At 47.3% G+C, this 18,482-nt stretch overlaps 32 non-coding genes and 31 pseudogenes across 32 annotated transcripts; all 63 read right to left on the minus strand.

Annotated features, from left to right (window-relative positions):
• Nucleotides 1-83: 83 nt before the first annotated feature.
• LOC138462631 (5S ribosomal RNA) lies at nt 84-202 on the minus strand. Its single transcript, XR_011265225.1, has one exon. It is a non-coding gene; the product is annotated as a 5S ribosomal RNA (ribosomal RNA).
• A 463-nt stretch (nt 203-665) lies between these two features.
• On the minus strand, nt 666-774 carry LOC138459492 (5S ribosomal RNA; annotated as a pseudogene).
• Nucleotides 775-880: 106 nt separating this feature from the next.
• Nucleotides 881-989, minus strand: LOC138457822 (5S ribosomal RNA; annotated as a pseudogene).
• Nucleotides 990-1,095: 106 nt separating this feature from the next.
• LOC138458091 (5S ribosomal RNA) lies at nt 1,096-1,204 on the minus strand (annotated as a pseudogene).
• A 106-nt stretch (nt 1,205-1,310) lies between these two features.
• On the minus strand, nt 1,311-1,429 carry LOC138463514 (5S ribosomal RNA). The gene has a single exon (XR_011266100.1). It is a non-coding gene; the product is annotated as a 5S ribosomal RNA (ribosomal RNA).
• Nucleotides 1,430-1,535: 106 nt separating this feature from the next.
• LOC138464950 (5S ribosomal RNA) lies at nt 1,536-1,654 on the minus strand. Its single transcript, XR_011267525.1, has one exon. It is a non-coding gene; the product is annotated as a 5S ribosomal RNA (ribosomal RNA).
• Nucleotides 1,655-2,117: 463 nt separating this feature from the next.
• Nucleotides 2,118-2,226, minus strand: LOC138457058 (5S ribosomal RNA; annotated as a pseudogene).
• A 106-nt stretch (nt 2,227-2,332) lies between these two features.
• Nucleotides 2,333-2,441, minus strand: LOC138457949 (5S ribosomal RNA; annotated as a pseudogene).
• Nucleotides 2,442-2,547: 106 nt separating this feature from the next.
• Nucleotides 2,548-2,666, minus strand: LOC138460459 (5S ribosomal RNA). Its single transcript, XR_011263160.1, has one exon. It is a non-coding gene; the product is annotated as a 5S ribosomal RNA (ribosomal RNA).
• Nucleotides 2,667-2,772: 106 nt separating this feature from the next.
• LOC138457733 (5S ribosomal RNA) lies at nt 2,773-2,881 on the minus strand (annotated as a pseudogene).
• Nucleotides 2,882-2,987: 106 nt separating this feature from the next.
• LOC138462632 (5S ribosomal RNA) lies at nt 2,988-3,106 on the minus strand. Its single transcript, XR_011265227.1, has one exon. It is a non-coding gene; the product is annotated as a 5S ribosomal RNA (ribosomal RNA).
• Nucleotides 3,107-3,569: 463 nt separating this feature from the next.
• On the minus strand, nt 3,570-3,678 carry LOC138459751 (5S ribosomal RNA; annotated as a pseudogene).
• A 106-nt stretch (nt 3,679-3,784) lies between these two features.
• On the minus strand, nt 3,785-3,903 carry LOC138454841 (5S ribosomal RNA). The gene has a single exon (XR_011261498.1). It is a non-coding gene; the product is annotated as a 5S ribosomal RNA (ribosomal RNA).
• A 463-nt stretch (nt 3,904-4,366) lies between these two features.
• LOC138457059 (5S ribosomal RNA) lies at nt 4,367-4,475 on the minus strand (annotated as a pseudogene).
• A 106-nt stretch (nt 4,476-4,581) lies between these two features.
• LOC138454925 (5S ribosomal RNA) lies at nt 4,582-4,700 on the minus strand. The gene has a single exon (XR_011261581.1). It is a non-coding gene; the product is annotated as a 5S ribosomal RNA (ribosomal RNA).
• A 106-nt stretch (nt 4,701-4,806) lies between these two features.
• LOC138464700 (5S ribosomal RNA) lies at nt 4,807-4,925 on the minus strand. The gene has a single exon (XR_011267278.1). It is a non-coding gene; the product is annotated as a 5S ribosomal RNA (ribosomal RNA).
• Nucleotides 4,926-5,031: 106 nt separating this feature from the next.
• LOC138461445 (5S ribosomal RNA) lies at nt 5,032-5,150 on the minus strand. The gene has a single exon (XR_011264061.1). It is a non-coding gene; the product is annotated as a 5S ribosomal RNA (ribosomal RNA).
• A 463-nt stretch (nt 5,151-5,613) lies between these two features.
• LOC138457763 (5S ribosomal RNA) lies at nt 5,614-5,722 on the minus strand (annotated as a pseudogene).
• Nucleotides 5,723-5,828: 106 nt separating this feature from the next.
• Nucleotides 5,829-5,937, minus strand: LOC138456345 (5S ribosomal RNA; annotated as a pseudogene).
• Nucleotides 5,938-6,043: 106 nt separating this feature from the next.
• On the minus strand, nt 6,044-6,162 carry LOC138462960 (5S ribosomal RNA). Its single transcript, XR_011265546.1, has one exon. It is a non-coding gene; the product is annotated as a 5S ribosomal RNA (ribosomal RNA).
• Nucleotides 6,163-6,268: 106 nt separating this feature from the next.
• LOC138456527 (5S ribosomal RNA) lies at nt 6,269-6,377 on the minus strand (annotated as a pseudogene).
• A 463-nt stretch (nt 6,378-6,840) lies between these two features.
• LOC138458092 (5S ribosomal RNA) lies at nt 6,841-6,949 on the minus strand (annotated as a pseudogene).
• Nucleotides 6,950-7,055: 106 nt separating this feature from the next.
• On the minus strand, nt 7,056-7,164 carry LOC138457823 (5S ribosomal RNA; annotated as a pseudogene).
• A 106-nt stretch (nt 7,165-7,270) lies between these two features.
• LOC138454385 (5S ribosomal RNA) lies at nt 7,271-7,389 on the minus strand. The gene has a single exon (XR_011261064.1). It is a non-coding gene; the product is annotated as a 5S ribosomal RNA (ribosomal RNA).
• A 106-nt stretch (nt 7,390-7,495) lies between these two features.
• Nucleotides 7,496-7,614, minus strand: LOC138455218 (5S ribosomal RNA). The gene has a single exon (XR_011261859.1). It is a non-coding gene; the product is annotated as a 5S ribosomal RNA (ribosomal RNA).
• A 106-nt stretch (nt 7,615-7,720) lies between these two features.
• LOC138463506 (5S ribosomal RNA) lies at nt 7,721-7,839 on the minus strand. Its single transcript, XR_011266093.1, has one exon. It is a non-coding gene; the product is annotated as a 5S ribosomal RNA (ribosomal RNA).
• A 463-nt stretch (nt 7,840-8,302) lies between these two features.
• On the minus strand, nt 8,303-8,411 carry LOC138458928 (5S ribosomal RNA; annotated as a pseudogene).
• Nucleotides 8,412-8,517: 106 nt separating this feature from the next.
• LOC138457950 (5S ribosomal RNA) lies at nt 8,518-8,626 on the minus strand (annotated as a pseudogene).
• A 106-nt stretch (nt 8,627-8,732) lies between these two features.
• On the minus strand, nt 8,733-8,851 carry LOC138461190 (5S ribosomal RNA). The gene has a single exon (XR_011263821.1). It is a non-coding gene; the product is annotated as a 5S ribosomal RNA (ribosomal RNA).
• Nucleotides 8,852-8,957: 106 nt separating this feature from the next.
• Nucleotides 8,958-9,066, minus strand: LOC138457734 (5S ribosomal RNA; annotated as a pseudogene).
• A 106-nt stretch (nt 9,067-9,172) lies between these two features.
• Nucleotides 9,173-9,291, minus strand: LOC138462633 (5S ribosomal RNA). Its single transcript, XR_011265228.1, has one exon. It is a non-coding gene; the product is annotated as a 5S ribosomal RNA (ribosomal RNA).
• A 463-nt stretch (nt 9,292-9,754) lies between these two features.
• Nucleotides 9,755-9,863, minus strand: LOC138457061 (5S ribosomal RNA; annotated as a pseudogene).
• A 106-nt stretch (nt 9,864-9,969) lies between these two features.
• Nucleotides 9,970-10,078, minus strand: LOC138459819 (5S ribosomal RNA; annotated as a pseudogene).
• Nucleotides 10,079-10,184: 106 nt separating this feature from the next.
• Nucleotides 10,185-10,303, minus strand: LOC138460471 (5S ribosomal RNA). The gene has a single exon (XR_011263170.1). It is a non-coding gene; the product is annotated as a 5S ribosomal RNA (ribosomal RNA).
• Nucleotides 10,304-10,409: 106 nt separating this feature from the next.
• On the minus strand, nt 10,410-10,528 carry LOC138458865 (5S ribosomal RNA). Its single transcript, XR_011262492.1, has one exon. It is a non-coding gene; the product is annotated as a 5S ribosomal RNA (ribosomal RNA).
• A 106-nt stretch (nt 10,529-10,634) lies between these two features.
• LOC138464301 (5S ribosomal RNA) lies at nt 10,635-10,753 on the minus strand. Its single transcript, XR_011266882.1, has one exon. It is a non-coding gene; the product is annotated as a 5S ribosomal RNA (ribosomal RNA).
• A 106-nt stretch (nt 10,754-10,859) lies between these two features.
• On the minus strand, nt 10,860-10,968 carry LOC138458704 (5S ribosomal RNA; annotated as a pseudogene).
• Nucleotides 10,969-11,074: 106 nt separating this feature from the next.
• On the minus strand, nt 11,075-11,193 carry LOC138455229 (5S ribosomal RNA). The gene has a single exon (XR_011261870.1). It is a non-coding gene; the product is annotated as a 5S ribosomal RNA (ribosomal RNA).
• Nucleotides 11,194-11,299: 106 nt separating this feature from the next.
• Nucleotides 11,300-11,418, minus strand: LOC138461446 (5S ribosomal RNA). The gene has a single exon (XR_011264062.1). It is a non-coding gene; the product is annotated as a 5S ribosomal RNA (ribosomal RNA).
• Nucleotides 11,419-11,881: 463 nt separating this feature from the next.
• Nucleotides 11,882-11,985, minus strand: LOC138459617 (5S ribosomal RNA; annotated as a pseudogene).
• Nucleotides 11,986-12,091: 106 nt separating this feature from the next.
• Nucleotides 12,092-12,210, minus strand: LOC138454927 (5S ribosomal RNA). The gene has a single exon (XR_011261583.1). It is a non-coding gene; the product is annotated as a 5S ribosomal RNA (ribosomal RNA).
• Nucleotides 12,211-12,316: 106 nt separating this feature from the next.
• Nucleotides 12,317-12,435, minus strand: LOC138454236 (5S ribosomal RNA). Its single transcript, XR_011260922.1, has one exon. It is a non-coding gene; the product is annotated as a 5S ribosomal RNA (ribosomal RNA).
• Nucleotides 12,436-12,541: 106 nt separating this feature from the next.
• LOC138461448 (5S ribosomal RNA) lies at nt 12,542-12,660 on the minus strand. Its single transcript, XR_011264063.1, has one exon. It is a non-coding gene; the product is annotated as a 5S ribosomal RNA (ribosomal RNA).
• A 463-nt stretch (nt 12,661-13,123) lies between these two features.
• LOC138457765 (5S ribosomal RNA) lies at nt 13,124-13,232 on the minus strand (annotated as a pseudogene).
• Nucleotides 13,233-13,338: 106 nt separating this feature from the next.
• Nucleotides 13,339-13,447, minus strand: LOC138456346 (5S ribosomal RNA; annotated as a pseudogene).
• A 106-nt stretch (nt 13,448-13,553) lies between these two features.
• On the minus strand, nt 13,554-13,672 carry LOC138462961 (5S ribosomal RNA). Its single transcript, XR_011265547.1, has one exon. It is a non-coding gene; the product is annotated as a 5S ribosomal RNA (ribosomal RNA).
• Nucleotides 13,673-13,778: 106 nt separating this feature from the next.
• LOC138456528 (5S ribosomal RNA) lies at nt 13,779-13,887 on the minus strand (annotated as a pseudogene).
• A 463-nt stretch (nt 13,888-14,350) lies between these two features.
• LOC138457498 (5S ribosomal RNA) lies at nt 14,351-14,459 on the minus strand (annotated as a pseudogene).
• Nucleotides 14,460-14,565: 106 nt separating this feature from the next.
• Nucleotides 14,566-14,674, minus strand: LOC138458605 (5S ribosomal RNA; annotated as a pseudogene).
• Nucleotides 14,675-14,780: 106 nt separating this feature from the next.
• On the minus strand, nt 14,781-14,899 carry LOC138461821 (5S ribosomal RNA). Its single transcript, XR_011264428.1, has one exon. It is a non-coding gene; the product is annotated as a 5S ribosomal RNA (ribosomal RNA).
• Nucleotides 14,900-15,005: 106 nt separating this feature from the next.
• On the minus strand, nt 15,006-15,124 carry LOC138455240 (5S ribosomal RNA). Its single transcript, XR_011261881.1, has one exon. It is a non-coding gene; the product is annotated as a 5S ribosomal RNA (ribosomal RNA).
• Nucleotides 15,125-15,230: 106 nt separating this feature from the next.
• On the minus strand, nt 15,231-15,349 carry LOC138464951 (5S ribosomal RNA). The gene has a single exon (XR_011267526.1). It is a non-coding gene; the product is annotated as a 5S ribosomal RNA (ribosomal RNA).
• Nucleotides 15,350-15,812: 463 nt separating this feature from the next.
• Nucleotides 15,813-15,921, minus strand: LOC138458929 (5S ribosomal RNA; annotated as a pseudogene).
• Nucleotides 15,922-16,027: 106 nt separating this feature from the next.
• Nucleotides 16,028-16,136, minus strand: LOC138457952 (5S ribosomal RNA; annotated as a pseudogene).
• A 106-nt stretch (nt 16,137-16,242) lies between these two features.
• Nucleotides 16,243-16,361, minus strand: LOC138460483 (5S ribosomal RNA). Its single transcript, XR_011263181.1, has one exon. It is a non-coding gene; the product is annotated as a 5S ribosomal RNA (ribosomal RNA).
• Nucleotides 16,362-16,467: 106 nt separating this feature from the next.
• Nucleotides 16,468-16,576, minus strand: LOC138457735 (5S ribosomal RNA; annotated as a pseudogene).
• A 106-nt stretch (nt 16,577-16,682) lies between these two features.
• On the minus strand, nt 16,683-16,801 carry LOC138460490 (5S ribosomal RNA). The gene has a single exon (XR_011263186.1). It is a non-coding gene; the product is annotated as a 5S ribosomal RNA (ribosomal RNA).
• A 106-nt stretch (nt 16,802-16,907) lies between these two features.
• LOC138457736 (5S ribosomal RNA) lies at nt 16,908-17,016 on the minus strand (annotated as a pseudogene).
• A 106-nt stretch (nt 17,017-17,122) lies between these two features.
• Nucleotides 17,123-17,241, minus strand: LOC138462634 (5S ribosomal RNA). Its single transcript, XR_011265229.1, has one exon. It is a non-coding gene; the product is annotated as a 5S ribosomal RNA (ribosomal RNA).
• A 463-nt stretch (nt 17,242-17,704) lies between these two features.
• LOC138458540 (5S ribosomal RNA) lies at nt 17,705-17,813 on the minus strand (annotated as a pseudogene).
• Nucleotides 17,814-17,919: 106 nt separating this feature from the next.
• LOC138458861 (5S ribosomal RNA) lies at nt 17,920-18,028 on the minus strand (annotated as a pseudogene).
• A 106-nt stretch (nt 18,029-18,134) lies between these two features.
• LOC138460491 (5S ribosomal RNA) lies at nt 18,135-18,253 on the minus strand. The gene has a single exon (XR_011263187.1). It is a non-coding gene; the product is annotated as a 5S ribosomal RNA (ribosomal RNA).
• A 106-nt stretch (nt 18,254-18,359) lies between these two features.
• On the minus strand, nt 18,360-18,478 carry LOC138462944 (5S ribosomal RNA). The gene has a single exon (XR_011265531.1). It is a non-coding gene; the product is annotated as a 5S ribosomal RNA (ribosomal RNA).
• Nucleotides 18,479-18,482: the final 4 nt, after the last annotated feature.

Genomic DNA, 18,482 nt, shown 5'->3' on the forward strand with positions numbered 1-18,482 from the left:
TTTTAAGCATCTAGTCGGCTAGACCTTGCAGTTTTAAAAGGCAATTGAGAAAGGGCTCACTTCCTGAACTTGGAGCACAAAAAAGCCTACAGCACCTGGTATTCCCAGGCGGTCTCCCATCCAGGTACTAACTAGGCCTGACACTGCTTAACTTCCGAGATCAGACGAGATCGGGTGCATTCAGTGTGGTGTGGCCATAGGCTCTAGGAATGCTAAGAATATTACTCTTATGCATTTGCATTTAGTAAGCTAAGCCATGCAGCCACTTGCAACATGATACCACGCTCATCGCTCGATCAGGCTCGATCAGGCGAGATATATAAGACTGGTGGGCCCATTCAGGACTCCTATGTCTGGTAGGATAACTTTAATTCATCCATCCTGTGTCTGTTGCAGGGAGGTGGCGAGAACAATCAACACAATAATGGTTTTCTTTCATGCCTCTTGAAGGACTCAATATTCTCTGTACTGCATTACATGTGAAAGTCGATTTATTACCCATGAACACACTACCTGTATGCTAATTCTATGTAAAAAGGTAGCTCCAGCCCTCATGATGTTGTCCAACATTTCCGCTATAAAACGGTATACAATTATTTTGGAAACATACCAAATTTGAAAAATAATTGAGAAGTTGCGCAATTACTAATCATGGAGCACAAAAAAGCCTACAGCACCTGGTATTCCCAGGCAGTCTCCCATCCAGGTACTAACTAGGCCCGACCCTGCTTAGCTTCCGAGATGAGGCGCATTCAGTGTGGTGTGGCCGTAGGCTCTGGGCCTAGTGAGTTTTGTACTTTTAAGCATCTAGTCGGCTAGACCTTACAGTTTTGAAAGGCAATTGTGAAATGGCTCACTTCCTGAACTTGGAGCACAAAAAAGCCTACAGCACCTGGTATTCCCAGGTGGTCTCCCATCCAGGTACTAACGAGGCCCGACACTGCTTAGCTTCCGAGATCAGACGCATTCAGTGTGGTGTGGCCGTAGGCTCTGGGCCTTGTGAGTTTTGTACTTTTAAGCATCTAGTCGGCTAGACCTTACAGTTTTGAAAGGCAATTGTGAAATGGCTCACTTCCTGAACTTGGAGCACAAAAAAGCCTACAGCACCTGGTATTCCCAGGTGGTCTCCCATCCAGGTACTAATGAGGCCCGACACTGCTTAGCTTCCGAGATCAGACGCATTCAGTGTGGTGTGGCCGTAGGCTCTGGGCCGTGTGAGTTTTGTACTTTTAAGCATCTAGTCGGCTAGACCTTGCAGTTTTGAAAGGCAATTGAGAAATGGCTCACTTCCTGAACTTGGAGTACAAAAAAGCCTACAGCACCTGGTATTCCCAGGCGGTCTCCCATCCAGGTACTAACTAGGCCTGACACTGCTTAGCTTCTGAGATCAGACGAGATCAGGCGCATTCAGTGTGGTGTGGCCGTAGGCTCTGGGCCTAGTGAGTTTTGTACTTTTAAGCATCTAGTCGGCTAGACCTTGCAGTTTTAAAAGGCAATTGAGAAAGGGCTCACTTCCTGAACTTGGAGCACAAAAAAGCCTACAGCACCTGGTATTCCCAGGCGGTCTCCCATCCAGGAACTAACTAGGCCTGACACTGCTTAACTTCCGAGATCAGACGAGATCGGGTGCATTCAGTGTGGTGTGGCCGTAGGCTCTAGGAATGCTAAGAATATTACTCTTATGCATTTGCATTTAGTAAGCTAAGCCATGCAGCCACTTGCAACATGATACCACGCTCATCGCTCGATCAGGCTCGATCAGGCGAGATATATAAGACTGGTGGGCCCATTCAGGACTCCTATGTCTGGTAGGATAACTTTAATTCATCCATCCTGTGTCTGTTGCAGGGAGGTGGAGAGAACAATCAACACAATAATGGTTTTCTTTCATGCCTCTTGAAGGACTCAATATTCTCTGTACTGCATTACATGTGAAAGTCGATTTATTACCCATGAACACACTACCTGTCTGCTAATTCTATGTAAAAAGGTAGCTCCAGCCCTCATGATGTTGTCCAACATTTCCGCTATAAAACGGGATACAATTATTTTGGAAACATACCAAATTTGAAAAATAATTGAGAAGTTGCGCAATTACTAATCATGGAGCACAAAAAAGCCTACAGCACCTGGTATTCCCAGGCAGTCTCCCATCCAGGTACTAACTAGGCCCGACCCTGCTTAGCTTCCGAGATCGGGCGCATTCAGTGTGGTGTGGCCGTAGGCTCTAGGCCTAGTGAGTTTTGTACTTTTAAGCATCTAGTCGGCTAGACCTTGCAGTTTTGAAAGGCAATTGTGAAATGGCTCACTTCCTGAACTTGGAGCACAAAAAAGCCTACAGCACCTGGTATTCCCAGGCGGTCTCCCATCCAGGTACTAACGAGGCCCGACACTGCTTAGCTTCCGAGATCAGACGCATTCAGTGTGGTGTGGCCGTAGGCTCTGGGCCTTGTGAGTTTTGTACTTTTAAGCATCTAGTCGGCTAGACCTTGCAGTTTTGAATGGCAATTGTGAAATGGCTCACTTCCTGAACTTGGAGCACAAAAAAGCCTACAGCACCTGGTATTCCCAGGTGGTCTCCCATCCAGGTACTAACTAGGCCCGACACTGCTTAGCTTCCGAGATCAGACGAGATCGGGCGCAATCAGTGTGGTGTGGCCGTAGGCTCTGGGCCTAGTGAGTTTTGTACTTTTAAGCATCTAGTCAGCTAGACCTTGCAGTTTTGAAAGGCAATTGAGAAATGGCTCACTTCCTGAACTTGGAGCACAAAAAAGCCTACAGCACCTGGTATTCCCAGGCGGTCTCCCATCCAGGTACTAACGAGGCCCGACACTGCTTAGCTTCCGAGATTGGGCGCATTCAGTGTGGTGTGGCCGTAGGCTCTGGGCCTTGTGAGTTTTGTACTTTTAAGCATCTAGTCGGCTAGACCTTGCAGTTTTAAAAGGCAATTGAGAAAGGGCTCACTTCCTGAACTTGGAGCACAAAAAAGCCTACAGCACCTGGTATTCCCAGGCGGTCTCCCATCCAGGTACTAACTAGGCCTGACACTGCTTAACTTCCGAGATCAGACGAGATCGGGTGCATTCAGTGTGGTGTGGCCATAGGCTCTAGGAATGCTAAGAATATTACTCTTATGCATTTGCATTTAGTAAGCTAAGCCATGCAGCCACTTGCAACATGATACCACGCTCATCGCTCGATCAGGCTCGATCAGGCGAGATATATAAGACTGGTGGGCCCATTCAGGACTCCTATGTCTGGTAGGATAACTTTAATTCATCCATCCTGTGTCTGTTGCAGGGAGGTGGAGAGAACAATCAACACAATAATGGTTTTCTTTCATGCCTCTTGAAGGACTCAATATTCTCTGTACTGCATTACATGTGAAAGTCGATTTATTACCCATGAACACACTACCTGTATGCTAATTCTATGTAAAAAGGTAGCTCCAGCCCTCATGATGTTGTCCAACATTTCCGCTATAAAACGGTATACAATTATTTTGGAAACATACCAAATTTGAAAAATAATTGAGAAGTTGCGCAATTACTAATCATGGAGCACAAAAAAGCCTACAGCACCTGGTATTCCCAGGCAGTCTCCCATCCAGGTACTAACGAGGCCCGACCCTGCTTAGCTTCCGAGATCAGACGCATTCAGTGTGGTGTGGCCGTAGGTTCTGGGCCTTGTGAGTTTTGTACTTTTAAGCATCTAGTCGGCTAGACCTTGCAGTTTTGAAAGGCAATTGTGAAATGGCTCACTTCCTGAACTTGGAGTACAAAAAAGCCTACAGCACCTGGTATTCCCAGGTGGTCTCCCATCCAGGTACTAACTAGGCCTGACACTGCTTAACTTCTGAGATCAGACAAGATCGGGTGCATTCAGTGTGGTGTGGCCGTAGGCTCTAGGAATGCTAAGAATATTACTCTTATGCATTTGCATTTAGTAAGCTAAGCCATGCAGCCACTTGCAACATGATACCACGCTCATCGCTCGATCAGGCTCGATCAGGCGAGATATATAAGACTGGTGGGCCCATTCAGGACTCCTATGTCTGGTAGGATAACTTTAATTCATCCATCCTGTGTCTGTTGCAGGGAGGTGGAGAGAACAATCAACACAATAATGGGTTTCTTTCATGCCTCTTGAAGGACTCAATATTCTCTGTACTGCATTACATGTGAAAGTTGATTTATTACCCATGAACACACTACCTGTATGCTAATTCTATGTAAAAAGGTAGCTCCAGCCCTCATGATGTTGTCCAACATTTCCGCTATAAAACGGGATACAATTATTTTGGAAACATACCAAATTTGAAAAATAATTGAGAAGTTGTGCAATTACTAATCATGGAGCACAAAAAAGCCTACAGCACCTGGTATTCCCAGGCAGTCTCCCATCCAGGTACTAACTAGGCCCGACCCTGCTTAGCTTCCGAGATCGGGCGCATTCAGTGTGGTGTGGCCGTAGGCTCTGGGCCTAGTGAGTTTTGTACTTTTAAGCATCTAGTCGGCTAGACCTTGCAGTTTTGAAAGGCAATTGTGAAATGGCTCACTTCCTGAACTTGGAGCACAAAAAAGCCTACAGCACCTGGTATTCCCAGGTGGTCTCCCATCCAGGTACTAACTAGGCCCGACACTGCTTAGCTGCCGAGATCAGACGAGATCGGGCGCAATCAGTGTGGTGTGTCCGTAGTCTCTGGGCCTAGTGAGTTTTGTACTTTTAAGCATCTAGTCAGCTAGACCTTGCAGTTTTGAAAGGCAATTGAGAAATGGCTCACTTCCTGAACTTGGAGCACAAAAAAGCCTACAGCACCTGGTATTCCGAGGCGGTCTCCCATCCAGGTACTAACGAGGCCCGACACTGCTTAGCTTCCGAGATCAGACGAGATCGGGCGCATTCAGTGTGGTGTGGCCGTAGGCTCTGGGCCTTGTGAGTTTTGTACTTTTAAGCATCTAGTCGGCTAGACCTTGCAGTTTTAAAAGGCAATTGAGAAAGGGCTCACTTCCTGAACTTGGAGCACAAAAAAGCCTACAGCACCTGGTATTCCCAGGCGGTCTCCCATCCAGGTACTAACTAGGCCTGACACTGCTTAACTTCCGAGATCAGACGAGATCGGGTGCATTCAGTGTGGTGTGGCCGTAGGCTCTAGGAATGCTAAGAATATTACTCTTATGCATTTGCATTTAGTAAGCTAAGCCATGCAGCCACTTGCAACATGATACCACGCTCATCGCTCGATCAGGCTCGATCAGGCGAGATATATAAGACTGGTGGGCCCATTCAGGACTCCTATGTCTGGTAGGATAACTTTAATTCATCCATCCTGTGTCTGTTGCAGGGAGGTGGAGAGAACAATCAACACAATAATGGTTTTCTTTCATGCCTCTTGAAGGACTCAATATTCTCTGTACTGCATTACATGTGAAAGTCGATTTATTACCCATGAACACACTACCTGTATGCTAATTCTATGTAAAAAGGTAGCTCCAGCCCTCATGATGTTGTCCAACATTTCCGCTATAAAACGGGATACAATTATTTTGGAAACATACCAAATTTGAAAAATAATTGAGAAGTTGCGCAATTACTAATCATGGAGCACAAAAAAGCCTACAGCACCTGGTATTCCCAGGCAGTCTCCCATCCAGGTACTAACTAGGCCCGTCCCTGCTTAGCTTCCGAGATCGGGCGCATTCAGTGTGGTGTGGCCGTAGGCTCTGGGCCTAGTGAGTTTTGTACTTTTAAGCATCTAGTCGGCTAGACCTTGCAGTTTTGAAAGGCAATTGTGAAATGGCTCACTTCCTGAACTTGGAGCACAAAAAAGCCTACAGCACCTGGTATTCCCAGGCGGTCTCCCATCCAGGTACTAACGAGGCCCTACACTGCTTAGCTTCCGAGATCAGGCGCATTCAGTGTGGTGTGGCCGTAGGCTCTGGGCCTTGTGAGTTTTGTACTTTTAAGCATCTAGTCGGCTAGACCTTGCAGTTTTGAAAGGCAATTGTGAAATGGCTCACTTCCTGAACTTGGAGTACAAAAAAGCCTACAGCACCTGGTATTCCCAGGCGGTCTCCCATCCAGGTACTAACTAGGCCCGACACTGCTTAGCTTCTAAGATCAGACGAGATCAGGCGCATTCAGTGTGGTGTGGCCGTAGGCTCTGGGCCTAGTGAGTTTTGTACTTTTAAGCATCTAGTCGGCTAGACCTTGCAGTTTTAAAAGGCAATTGAGAAAGGGCTCACTTCCTGAACTTGGAGCACAAAAAAGCCTACAGCACCTGGTATTCCCAGGCGGTCTCCCATCCAGGTACTAACTAGGCCTGACACTGCTTAACTTCCGAGATCAGGTGCATTCAGTGTGGTGTGGCCATAGGCTCTAGGAATGCTAAGAATATTACTCTTATGCATTTGCATTTAGTAAGCTAAGCCATGCAGCCACTTGCAACATGATACCACGCTCATCGCTCGATCAGGCTCGATCAGGCGAGATATATAAGACTGGTGGGCCCATTCAGGACTCCTATGTCTGGTAGGATAACTTTAATTCATCCATCCTGTGTCTGTTGCAGGGAGGTGGCGAGAACAATCAACACAATAATGGTTTTCTTTCATGCCTCTTGAAGGACTCAATATTCTCTGTACTGCATTACATGTGAAAGTCGATTTATTACCCATGAACACACTACCTGTATGCTAATTCTATGTAAAAAGGTAGCTCCAGCCCTCATGATGTTGTCCAACATTTCCGCTATAAAACGGTATACAATTATTTTGGAAACATACCAAATTTGAAAAATAATTGAGAAGTTGCGCAATTACTAATCATGGAGCACAAAAAAGCCTACAGCACCTGGTATTCCCAGGCAGTCTCCCATCCAGGTACTAACTAGGCCCGACCCTGCTTAGCTTCCGAGATCAGGCGCATTCAGTGTGGTGTGGCTGTAGGCTCTGGGCCTAGTGAGTTTTGTACTTTTAAGCATCTAGTCGGCTAGACCTTGCAGTTTTGAAAGGCAATTGTGAAATGGCTCACTTCCTGAACTTGGAGCACAAAAAAGCCTACAGCACCTGGTATTCCCAGGTGGTCTCCCATCCAGGTACTAACGAGGCCCGACACTGCTTAGCTTCCGAGATCAGACGCATTCAGTGTGGTGTGGCCGTAGGCTCTGGGCCTTGTGAGTTTTGTACTTTTAAGCATCTAGTCGGCTAGACCTTACAGTTTTGAAAGGCAATTGTGAAATGGCTCACTTCCTGAACTTGGAGCACAAAAAAGCCTACAGCACCTGGTATTCCCAGGTGGTCTCCCATCCAGGTACTAACGAGGCCCGACACTGCTTAGCTTCCGAAATCAGACGAGATCAGGCGCATTCAGTGTGGTGTGGCCGTAGGCTCTGGGCCTTGTGAGTTTTGTACTTTTAAGCATCTAGTCGGCTAGACCTTGCAGTTTTGAAAGGCAATTGAGAAATGGCTCACTTCCTGAACTTGGAGTACAAAAAAGCCTACAGCACCTGGTATTCCCAGGCGGTCTCCCATCCAGGTACTAACTAGGCCCGACACTGCTTAGCTTCTGAGATCAGACGAGATCAGGCGCATTCAGTGTGGTGTGGCCGTAGGCTCTGGGCCTAGTGAGTTTTGTACTTTTAAGCATCTAGTCGGCTAGACCTTGCAGTTTTAAAAGGCAATTGAGAAAGGGCTCACTTCCTGAACTTGGAGCACAAAAAAGCCTACAGCACCTGGTATTCCCAGGCGGTCTCCCATCCAGGAACTAACTAGGCCTGACACTGCTTAACTTCCGAGATCAGATGAGATCGGGTGCATTCAGTGTGGTGTGGCCGTAGGCTCTAGGAATGCTAAGAATATTACTCTTATGCATTTGCATTTAGTAAGCTAAGCCATGCAGCCACTTGCAACATGATACCACGCTCATCGCTCGATCAGGCTCGATCAGGCGAGATATATAAGACTGGTGGGCCCATTCAGGACTCCTATGTCTGGTAGGATAACTTTAATTCATCCATCCTGTGTCTGTTGCAGGGAGGTGGAGAGAACAATCAACACAATAATGGTTTTCTTTCATGCCTCTTGAAGGACTCAATATTCTCTGTACTGCATTACATGTGAAAGTCGATTTATTACCCATGAACACACTACCTGTCTGCTAATTCTATGTAAAAAGGTAGCTCCAGCCCTCATGATGTTGTCCAACATTTCCGCTATAAAACGGGATACAATTATTTTGGAAACATACCAAATTTGAAAAATAATTGAGAAGTTGCGCAATTACTAATCATGGAGCACAAAAAAGCCTACAGCACCTGGTATTCCCAGGCAGTCTCCCATCCAGGTACTAACTAGGCACGACCCTGCTTAGCTTCCGAGATCGGGCGCATTCAGTGTGGTGTGGCCGTAGGCTCTGGGCCTAGTGAGTTTTGTACTTTTAAGCATCTAGTCGGCTAGACCTTGCAGTTTTGAAAGGCAATTGTGAAATGGCTCACTTCCTGAACTTGGAGCACAAAAAAGCCTACAGCACCTGGTATTCCCAGGCGGTCTCCCATCCAGGTACTAACGAGGCCCGACACTGCTTAGCTTCCGAGATCAGACGCATTCAGTGTGGTGTGGCCGTAGGCTCTGGGCCTTGTGAGTTTTGTACTTTTAAGCATCTAGTCGGCTAGACCTTGCAGTTTTGAATGGCAATTGTGAAATGGCTCACTTCCTGAACTTGGAGCACAAAAAAGCCTACAGCACCTGGTATTCCCAGGTGGTCTCCCATCCAGGTACTAACTAGGCCCGACACTGCTTAGCTTCCGAGATCAGACGAGATCGGGCGCAATCAGTGTGGTCTGGCCGTAGGCTCTAGGCCTAGTGAGTTTTGTACTTTTAAGCATCTAGTCAGCTAGACCTTGCAGTTTTGAAAGGCAATTGAGAAATGGCTCACTTCCTGAACTTGGAGCACAAAAAAGCCTACAGCACCTGGTATTCCCAGGCGGTCTCCCATCCAGGTACTAACGAGGCCCGACACTGCTTAGCTTCCGAGATTGGGCGCATTCAGTGTGGTGTGGCCGTAGGCTCTGGGCCTTGTGAGTTTTGTACTTTTAAGCATCTAGTCGGCTAGACCTTGCAGTTTTAAAAGGCAATTGAGAAAGGGCTCACTTCCTGAACTTGGAGCACAAAAAAGCCTACAGCACCTGGTATTCCCAGGCGGTCTCCCATCCAGGTACTAACTAGGCCTGACACTGCTTAACTTCCGAGATCAGACGAGATCGGGTGCATTCAGTGTGGTGTGGCCATAGGCTCTAGGAATGCTAAGAATATTACTCTTATGCATTTGCATTTAGTAAGCTAAGCCATGCAGCCACTTGCAACATGATACCACGCTCATCGATCGATCAGGCTCGATCAGGCGAGATATATAAGACTGGTGGGCCCATTCAGGACTCCTATGTCTGGTAGGATAACTTTAATTCATCCATCCTGTGTCTGTTGCAGGGAGGTGGAGAGAACAATCAACACAATAATGGTTTTCTTTCATGCCTCTTGAAGGACTCAATATTCTCTGTACTGCATTACATGTGAAAGTCGATTTATTACCCATGAACACACTACCTGTATGCTAATTCTATGTAAAAAGGTAGCTCCAGCCCTCATGATGTTGTCCAACATTTCCGCTATAAAACGGTATACAATTATTTTGGAAACATACCAAATTTGAAAAATAATTGAGAAGTTGCGCAATTACTAATCATGGAGCACAAAAAAGCCTACAGCACCTGGTATTCCCAGGCAGTCTCCCATCCAGGTACTAACTAGGCCCGACCCTGCTTAGCTTCCGAGATCGGGCGCATTCAGTGTGGTGTGGCCGTAGGCTCTGGGCCTAGTGAGTTTTGTACTTTTAAGCATCTAGTCGGCTAGACCTTGCAGTTTTGAAAGGCAATTGTGAAATGGCTCACTTCCTGAACTTGGAGCACAAAAAAGCCTACAGCACCTGGTATTCCCAGGCAGTCTCCCATCCAGGTTCTAACGAGGCCCGACACTGCTTAGCTTCCGAGATCAGACGCATTCAGTGTGGTGTGGCCGTAGGCTCTGGGCCTTGTGAGTTTTGTACTTTTAAGCATCTAGTCGGCTAGACCTTGCAGTTTTGAAAGGCAATTGTGAAATGGCTCACTTCCTGAACTTGGAGCACAAAAAAGCCTACAGCACCTGGTATTCCCAGGTGGTCTCCCATCCAGGTACTAACTAGGCCCGACACTGCTTAGCTTCCGAGATCAGACGAGATCGGGCGCAATCAGTGTGGTGTGGCCGTAGGCTCTGGGCCTAGTGAGTTTTGTACTTTTAAGCATCTAGTCAGCTAGACCTTGCAGTTTTGAAAGGCAATTGAGAAATGGCTCACTTCCTGAACTTGGAGCACAAAAAAGCCTACAGCACCTGGTATTCCCAGGCGGTCTCCCATCCAGGTACTAACGAGGCCCGACACTGCTTAGCTTCCGAGATCAGACGAGATCGGGTGCATTCAGTGTGGTGTGGCCGTAGGCTCTGGGCCTTGTGAGTTTTGTACTTTTAAGCATCTAGTCGGCTAGACCTTGCAGTTTTGAAAGGCAATTGTGAAATGGCTCACTTCCTGAACTTGGAGCACAAAAAAGCCTACAGCACCTGGTATTCCCAGGTGGTCTCCCATCCAGGTACTAACTAGGCCCGACACTGCTTAGCTTCCGAGATCAGACGAGATCAGGCACAATCAGTGTGGTGTGGCCGTAGGCTCTGGGCCTAGTGAGTTTTGTACTTTTAAGCATCTAGTCAGCTAGACCTTGCAGTTTTGAAAGGCAATTGAGAAATGGCTCACTTCCTGAACTTGGAGCACAAAAAAGCCTACAGCACCTGTTATTCCCAGGCGGTCTCCCATCCAGGTACTAACGAGGCCCGACACTGCTTAGCTTCCGAGATCAGACGCATTCAGTGTGGTGTGGCCGTAGGCTCTGGGCCTTGTGAGTTTTGTACTTTTAAGCATCTAGTCGGCTAGACCTTGCAGTTTTGAAAGGCAATTGAGAAATGGCTCACTTCCTGAACTTGGAGTACAAAAAAGCCTACAGCACCTGGTATTCCCAGGCGGTCTCCCATCCAGGTACTAACTAGGCCCGACACTGCTTAGCTTCTGAGATCAGACGAGATCAGGCGCATTCAGTGTGGTGTGGCCGTAGGCTCTGGGCCCAGTGAGTTTTGTACTTTTAAGCATCTAGTGGGCTAGACCTTGCAGTTTTAAAAGGCAATTGAGAAAGGGCTCACTTCCTGAACTTGGAGCACAAAAAAGCCTACAGCACCTGGTATTCCCAGGCGGTCTCCCATCCAGGTACTAACTAGGCCTGACACTGCTTAACTTCCGAGATCAGACGAGATCGGGTGCATTCAGTGTGGTGTGGCCGTAGGCTCTAAGAATGCTAAGAATATTACTCTTATGCATTTGCATTTAGTAAGCTAAGCCATGCAGCCACTTGCAACATGATACCACGCTCATCGCTCGATCAGGCTCGATCAGGCGAGATATATAAGACTGGTGGGCCCATTCAGGACTCCTATGTCTGGTAGGATAACTTTAATTCATCCATCCTGTGTCTGTTGCAGGGAGGTGGAGAGAACAATCAACACAATAATGGGTTTCTTTCATGCCTCTTGAAGGACTCAATATTCTCTGTACTGCATTACATGTGAAAGTCGATTTATTACCCATGAACACACTACCTGTATGCTAATTCTATGTAAAAAGGTAGCTCCAGCCCTCATGATGTTGTCCAACATTTCCGCTATAAAACGGGATACAATTATTTTGGAAACATACCAAATTTGAAAAATAATTGAGAAGTTGCGCAATTACTAATCATGGAGCACAAAAAAGCCTACAGCACCTGGTATTCCCAGGCAGTCTCCCATCCAGGTACTAACTAGGCCCGACCCTGCTTAGCTTCCTGGGCGCATTCAGTGTGGTGTGGCCGTAGGCTCTGGGCCTAGTGAGTTTTGTACTTTTAAGCATCTAGTCGGCTAGACCTTGCAGTTTTGAAAGGCAATTGTGAAATGGCTCACTTCCTGAACTTGGAGCACAAAAAAGCCTACAGCACCTGGTATTCCCAGGTGGTCTCCCATCCAGGTACTAACTAGGCCCGACACTGCTTAGCTGCCGAGATCAGACGAGATCGGGCGCAATCAGTGTGGTGTGTCCGTAGTCTCTGGGCCTAGTGAGTTTTGTACTTTTAAGCATCTAGTCAGCTAGACCTTGCAGTTTTGAAAGGCAATTGAGAAATGGCTCACTTCCTGAACTTGGAGCACAAAAAAGCCTACAGCACCTGGTATTCCGAGGCGGTCTCCCATCCAGGTACTAACGAGGCCCGACACTGCTTAGCTTCCGAGATCAGACGAGATCGGGCACATTCAGTGTGGTGTGGCCGTAGGCTCTGGGCCTTGTGAGTTTTGTACTTTTAAGCATCTAGTCGGCTAGACCTTGCAGTTTTAAAAGGCAATTGAGAAAGGGCTCACTTCCTGAACTTGGAGCACAAAAAAGCCTACAGCACCTGGTATTCCCAGGCGGTCTCCCATCCAGGTACTAACTAGGCCTGACACTGCTTAACTTCCGAGATCAGACGAGATCGGGTGCATTCAGTGTGGTGTGGCCGTAGGCTCTAGGAATGCTAAGAATATTACTCTTATGCATTTGCATTTAGTAAGCTAAGCCATGCAGCCACTTGCAACATGATACCACGCTCATCGCTCGATCAGGCTCGATCAGGCGAGATATATAAGACTGGTGGGCCCATTCAGGACTCCTATGTCTGGTAGGATAACTTTAATTCATCCATCCTGTGTCTGTTGCAGGGAGGTGGAGAGAACAATCAACACAATAATGGTTTTCTTTCATGCCTCTTGAAGGACTCAATATTCTCTGTACTGCATTACATGTGAAAGTCGATTTATTACCCATGAACACACTACCTGTATGCTAATTCTATGTAAAAAGGTAGCTCCAGCCCTCATGATGTTGTCCAACATTTCCGCTATAAAACGGGATACAATTATTTTGGAAACATACCAAATTTGAAAAATAATTGAGAAGTTGCGCAATTACTAATCATGGAGCACAAAAAAGCCTACAGCACCTGGTATTCCCAGGCAGTCTCCCATCCAGGTACTAACTAGGCCCGTCCCTGCTTAGCTTCCGAGATCGGGCGCATTCAGTGTGGTGTGGCCGTAGGCTCTGGGCCTAGTGAGTTTTGTACTTTTAAGCATCTAGTCGGCTAGACCTTGCAGTTTTGAAAGGCAATTGTGAAATGGCTCACTTCCTGAACTTGGAGCACAAAAAAGCCTACAGCACCTGGTATTCCCAGGCGGTCTCCCATCCAGGTACTAACGAGGCCCTACACTGCTTAGCTTCCGAGATCAGGCGCATTCAGTGTGGTGTGGCCGTAGGCTCTGGGCCTTGTGAGTTTTGTACTTTTAAGCATCTAGTCGGCTAGACCTTGCAGTTTTGAAAGGCAATTGTGAAATGGCTCACTTCCTGAACTTGGAGTACAAAAAAGCCTACAGCACCTGGTATTCCCAGGCGGTCTCCCATCCAGGTACTAACTAGGCCCGACACTGCTTAGCTTCTAAGATCAGACGAGATCAGGCGCATTCAGTGTGGTGTGGCCGTAGGCTCTGGGCCTAGTGAGTTTTGTACTTTTAAGCATCTAGTCGGCTAGACCTTGCAGTTTTAAAAGGCAATTGAGAAAGGGCTCACTTCCTGAACTTGGAGCACAAAAAAGCCTACAGCACCTGGTATTCCCAGGCGGTCTCCCATCCAGGTACTAACTAGGCCTGACACTGCTTAACTTCCGAGATCAGGTGCATTCAGTGTGGTGTGGCCATAGGCTCTAGGAATGCTAAGAATATTACTCTTATGCATTTGCATTTAGTAAGCTAAGCCATGCAGCCACTTGCAACATGATACCACGCTCATCGCTCGATCAGGCTCGATCAGGCGAGATATATAAGACTGGTGGGCCCATTCAGGACTCCTATGTCTGGTAGGATAACTTTAATTCATCCATCCTGTGTCTGTTGCAGGGAGGTGGCGAGAACAATCAACACAATAATGGTTTTCTTTCATGCCTCTTGAAGGACTCAATATTCTCTGTACTGCATTACATGTGAAAGTCGATTTATTACCCATGAACACACTACCTGTATGCTAATTCTATGTAAAAAGGTAGCTCCAGCCCTCATGATGTTGTCCAACATTTCCGCTATAAAACGGTATACAATTATTTTGGAAACATACCAAATTTGAAAAATAATTGAGAAGTTGCGCAATTACTAATCATGGAGCACAAAAAAGCCTACAGCACCTGGTATTCCCAGGCAGTCTCCCATCCAGGTACTAACTAGGCCCGACCCTGCTTAGCTTCTGAGATCAGGCGCATTCAGTGTGGTGTGGCCGTAGGCTCTGGGCCTAGTGAGTTTTGTACTTTTAAGCATCTAGTCGGCTAGACCTTGCAGTTTTGAAAGGCAATTGTGAAATGGCTCACTTCCTGAACTTGGAGCACAGAAAAGCCTACAGCACCTGGTATTCCCAGGTGGTCTCCCATCCAGGTACTAACGAGGCCCGACACTGCTTAGCTTCCGAGATCAGACGCATTCAGTGTGGAGTGGCCGTAGGCTATGGGCCTTGTGAGTTTTGTACTTTTAAGCATCTAGTCGGCTAGACCTTACAGTTTTGAAAGGCAATTGTGAAATGGCTCACTTCCTGAACTTGGAGCACAAAAAAGCCTACAGCACCTGGTATTCCCAGGTGGTCTCCCATCCAGGTACTAACGAGGCCCGACACTGCTTAGCTTCCGAGATCAGACGAGATCGGGCGCATTCAGTGTGGTGTGGCCGTAGGCTCTGGGCCTTGTGAGTTTTGTACTTTTAAGCATCTAGTCGGCTAGACCTTGCAGTTTTGAAAGGCAATTGAGAAATGGCTCACTTCCTGAACTTGGAGTACAAAAAAGCCTACAGCACCTGGTATTCCCAGGCGGTCTCCCATCCAGGTACTAACTAGGCCCGACACTGCTTAGCTTCTGAGATCAGACGAGATCAGGCGCATTCAGTGTGGTGTGGCCGTAGGCTCTGGGCCTAGTGAGTTTTGTACTTTTAAGCATCTAGTCGGCTAGACCTTGCAGTTTTAAAAGGCAATTGAGAAAGGGCTCACTTCCTGAACTTGGAGCACAAAAAAGCCTACAGCACCTGGTATTCCCAGGCGGTCTCCCATCCAGGAACTAACTAGGCCTGACACTGCTTAACTTCCGAGATCAGACGAGATCGGGTGCATTCAGTGTGGTGTGGCCGTAGGCTCTAGGAATGCTAAGAATATTACTCTTATGCATTTGCATTTAGTAAGCTAAGCCATGCAGCCACTTGCAACATGATACCACGCTCATCGCTCGATCAGGCTCGATCAGGCGAGATATATAAGACTGGTGGGCCCATTCAGGACTCCTATGTCTGGTAGGATAACTTTAATTCATCCATCCTGTGTCTGTTGCAGGGAGGTGGAGAGAACAATCAACACAATAATGGTTTTCTTTCATGCCTCTTGAAGGACTCAATATTCTCTGTACTGCATTACATGTGAAAGTCGATTTATTACCCATGAACACACTACCTGTCTGCTAATTCTATGTAAAAAGGTAGCTCCAGCCCTCATGATGTTGTCCAACATTTCCGCTACAAAACGGGATACAATTATTTTGGAAACATACCAAATTTGAAAAATAATTGAGAAGTTGCGCAATTACTAATCATGGAGCACAAAAAAGCCTACAGCACCTGGTATTCCCAGGCAGTCTCCCATCCAGGTACTAACTAGGCACGACCCTGCTTAGCTTCCGAGATCGGGCGCATTCAGTGTGGTGTGGCCGTAGGCTCTGGGCCTAGTGAGTTTTGTACTTTTAAGCATCTAGTCGGCTAGACCTTGCAGTTTTGAAAGGCAATTGTGAAATGGCTCACTTCCTGAACTTGGAGCACAAAAAAGCCTACAGCACCTGGTATTCCCAGGCGGTCTCCCATCCAGGTACTAACGAGGCCCGACACTGCTTAGCTTCCGAGATCAGACGCATTCAGTGTGGTGTGGCCGTAGGCTCTGGGCCTTGTGAGTTTTGTACTTTTAAGCATCTAGTCGGCTAGACCTTGCAGTTTTGAATGGCAATTGTGAAATGGCTCACTTCCTGAACTTGGAGCACAAAAAAGCCTACAGCACCTGGTATTCCCAGGTGGTCTCCCATCCAGGTACTAACTAGGCCCGACACTGCTTAGCTTCCGAGATCAGACGAGATCGGGCGCAATCAGTGTGGTGTGGCCGTAGGCTCTGGGCCTAGTGAGTTTTGTACTTTTAAGCATCTAGTCAGCTAGACCTTGCAGTTTTGAAAGGCAATTGAGAAATGGCTCACTTCCTGAACTTGGAGCACAAAAAAGCCTACAGCACCTGGTATTCCCAGGCGGTCTCCCATCCAGGTACTAACGAGGCCCGACACTGCTTAGCTTCCGAGATTGGGCGCATTCAGTGTGGTGTGGCCGTAGGCTCTGGGCCTTGTGAGTTTTGTACTTTTAAGCATCTAGTCGGCTAGACCTTGCAGTTTTGAATGGCAATTGTGAAATGGCTCACTTCCTGAACTTGGAGCACAAAAAAGCCTACAGCACCTGGTATTCCCAGGTGGTCTCCCATCCAGGTACTAACTAGGCCCGACACTGCTTAGCTTCCGAGATCAGACGAGATCGGGCGCAATCAGTGTGGTGTGGCCGTAGGCTCTGGGCCTAGTGAGTTTTGTACTTTTAAGCATCTAGTCAGCTAGACCTTGCAGTTTTGAAAGGCAATTGAGAAATGGCTCACTTCCTGAACTTGGAGCACAAAAAAGCCTACAGCACCTGGTATTCCCAGGCGGTCTCCCATCCAGGTACTAACGAGGCCCGACACTGCTTAGCTTCCGAGATTGGGCGCATTCAGTGTGGTGTGGCCGTAGGCTCTGGGCCTTGTGAGTTTTGTACTTTTAAGCATCTAGTCGGCTAGACCTTGCAGTTTTAAAAGGCAATTGAGAAAGGGCTCACTTCCTGAACTTGGAGCACAAAAAAGCCTACAGCACCTGGTATTCCCAGGCGGTCTCCCATCCAGGTACTAACTAGGCCTGACACTGCTTAACTTCCGAGATCAGACGAGATCGGGTGCATTCAGTGTGGTGTGGCCATAGGCTCTAGGAATGCTAAGAATATTACTCTTATGCATTTGCATTTAGTAAGCTAAGCCATGCAGCCACTTGCAACATGATACCACGCTCATCGCTCGATCAGGCTCGATCAGGCGAGATATATAAGACTGGTGGGCCCATTCAGGACTCCTATGTCTGGTAGGATAACTTTAATTCATCCATCCTGTGTCTGTTGCAGGGAGGTGGAGAGAACAATCAACACAATAATGGTTTTCTTTCATGCCTCTTGAAGGACTCAATATTCTCTGTACTGCATTACATGTGAAAGTCGATTTATTACCCATGAACACACTACCTGTATGCTAATTCTATGTAAAAAGGTAGCTCCAGCCCTCATGATGTTGTCCAACATTTCCGCTATAAAACGGTATACAATTATTTTGGAAACATACCAAATTTGAAAAATAATTGAGAAGTTGCGCAATTACTAATCATGGAGCACAAAAAAGCCTACAGCACCTGGTATTCCCAGGCAGTCTCCCATCCAGGTACTAACTAGGCCCGACCCTGCTTAGCTTCTGAGATCGGGCGCATTCAGTGTGGTGTGGCCGTAGGCTCTGGGCCTAGTGAGTTTTGTACTTTTAAGCATCTAGTCGGCTAGACCTTGCAGTTTTGAAAGGCAATTGTGAAATGGCTCACTTCCTGAACTTGGAGCACAAAAAAGCCTACAGCACCTGGTATTCCCAGGCAGTCTCCCATCCAGGTACTAACGAGGCCCGACACTGCTTAGCTTCCGAGATCAGACGCATTCAGTGTGGTGTGGCCGTAGGCTCTGGGCCTTGTGAGTTTTGTACTTTTAAGCATCTAGTCGGCTAGACCTTGCAGTTTTGAAAGGCAATTGTGAAATGGCTCACTTCCTGAACTTGGAGCACAAAAAAGCCTACAGCACCTGGTATTCCCAGGTGGTCTCCCATCCAGGTACTAACTAGGCCCGACACTGCTTAGCTTCCGAGATCAGACGAGATCGGGCGCAATCAGTGTGGTGTGGCCGTAGGCTCTGGGCCTAGTGAGTTTTGTACTTTTAAGCATCTAGTCAGCTAGACCTTGCAGTTTTGAAAGGCAATTGAGAAATGGCTCACTTCCTGAACTTGGAGCACAAAAAAGCCTACAGCACCTGGTATTCCCAGGCGGTCTCCCATCCAGGTACTAACGAGGCCCGACACTGCTTAGCTTTCGAGATCAGACGAGATCGGGTGCATTCAGTGTGGTGTGGCCGTAGGCTCTG

Source organism: Ambystoma mexicanum, chromosome 4p (genome assembly GCF_040938575.1).
Source record: "Ambystoma mexicanum isolate Mex_15411 chromosome 4p, UKY_AmexF1_1, whole genome shotgun sequence".
Classification (NCBI taxonomy): domain Eukaryota; kingdom Metazoa; phylum Chordata; class Amphibia; order Caudata; family Ambystomatidae; genus Ambystoma; species Ambystoma mexicanum.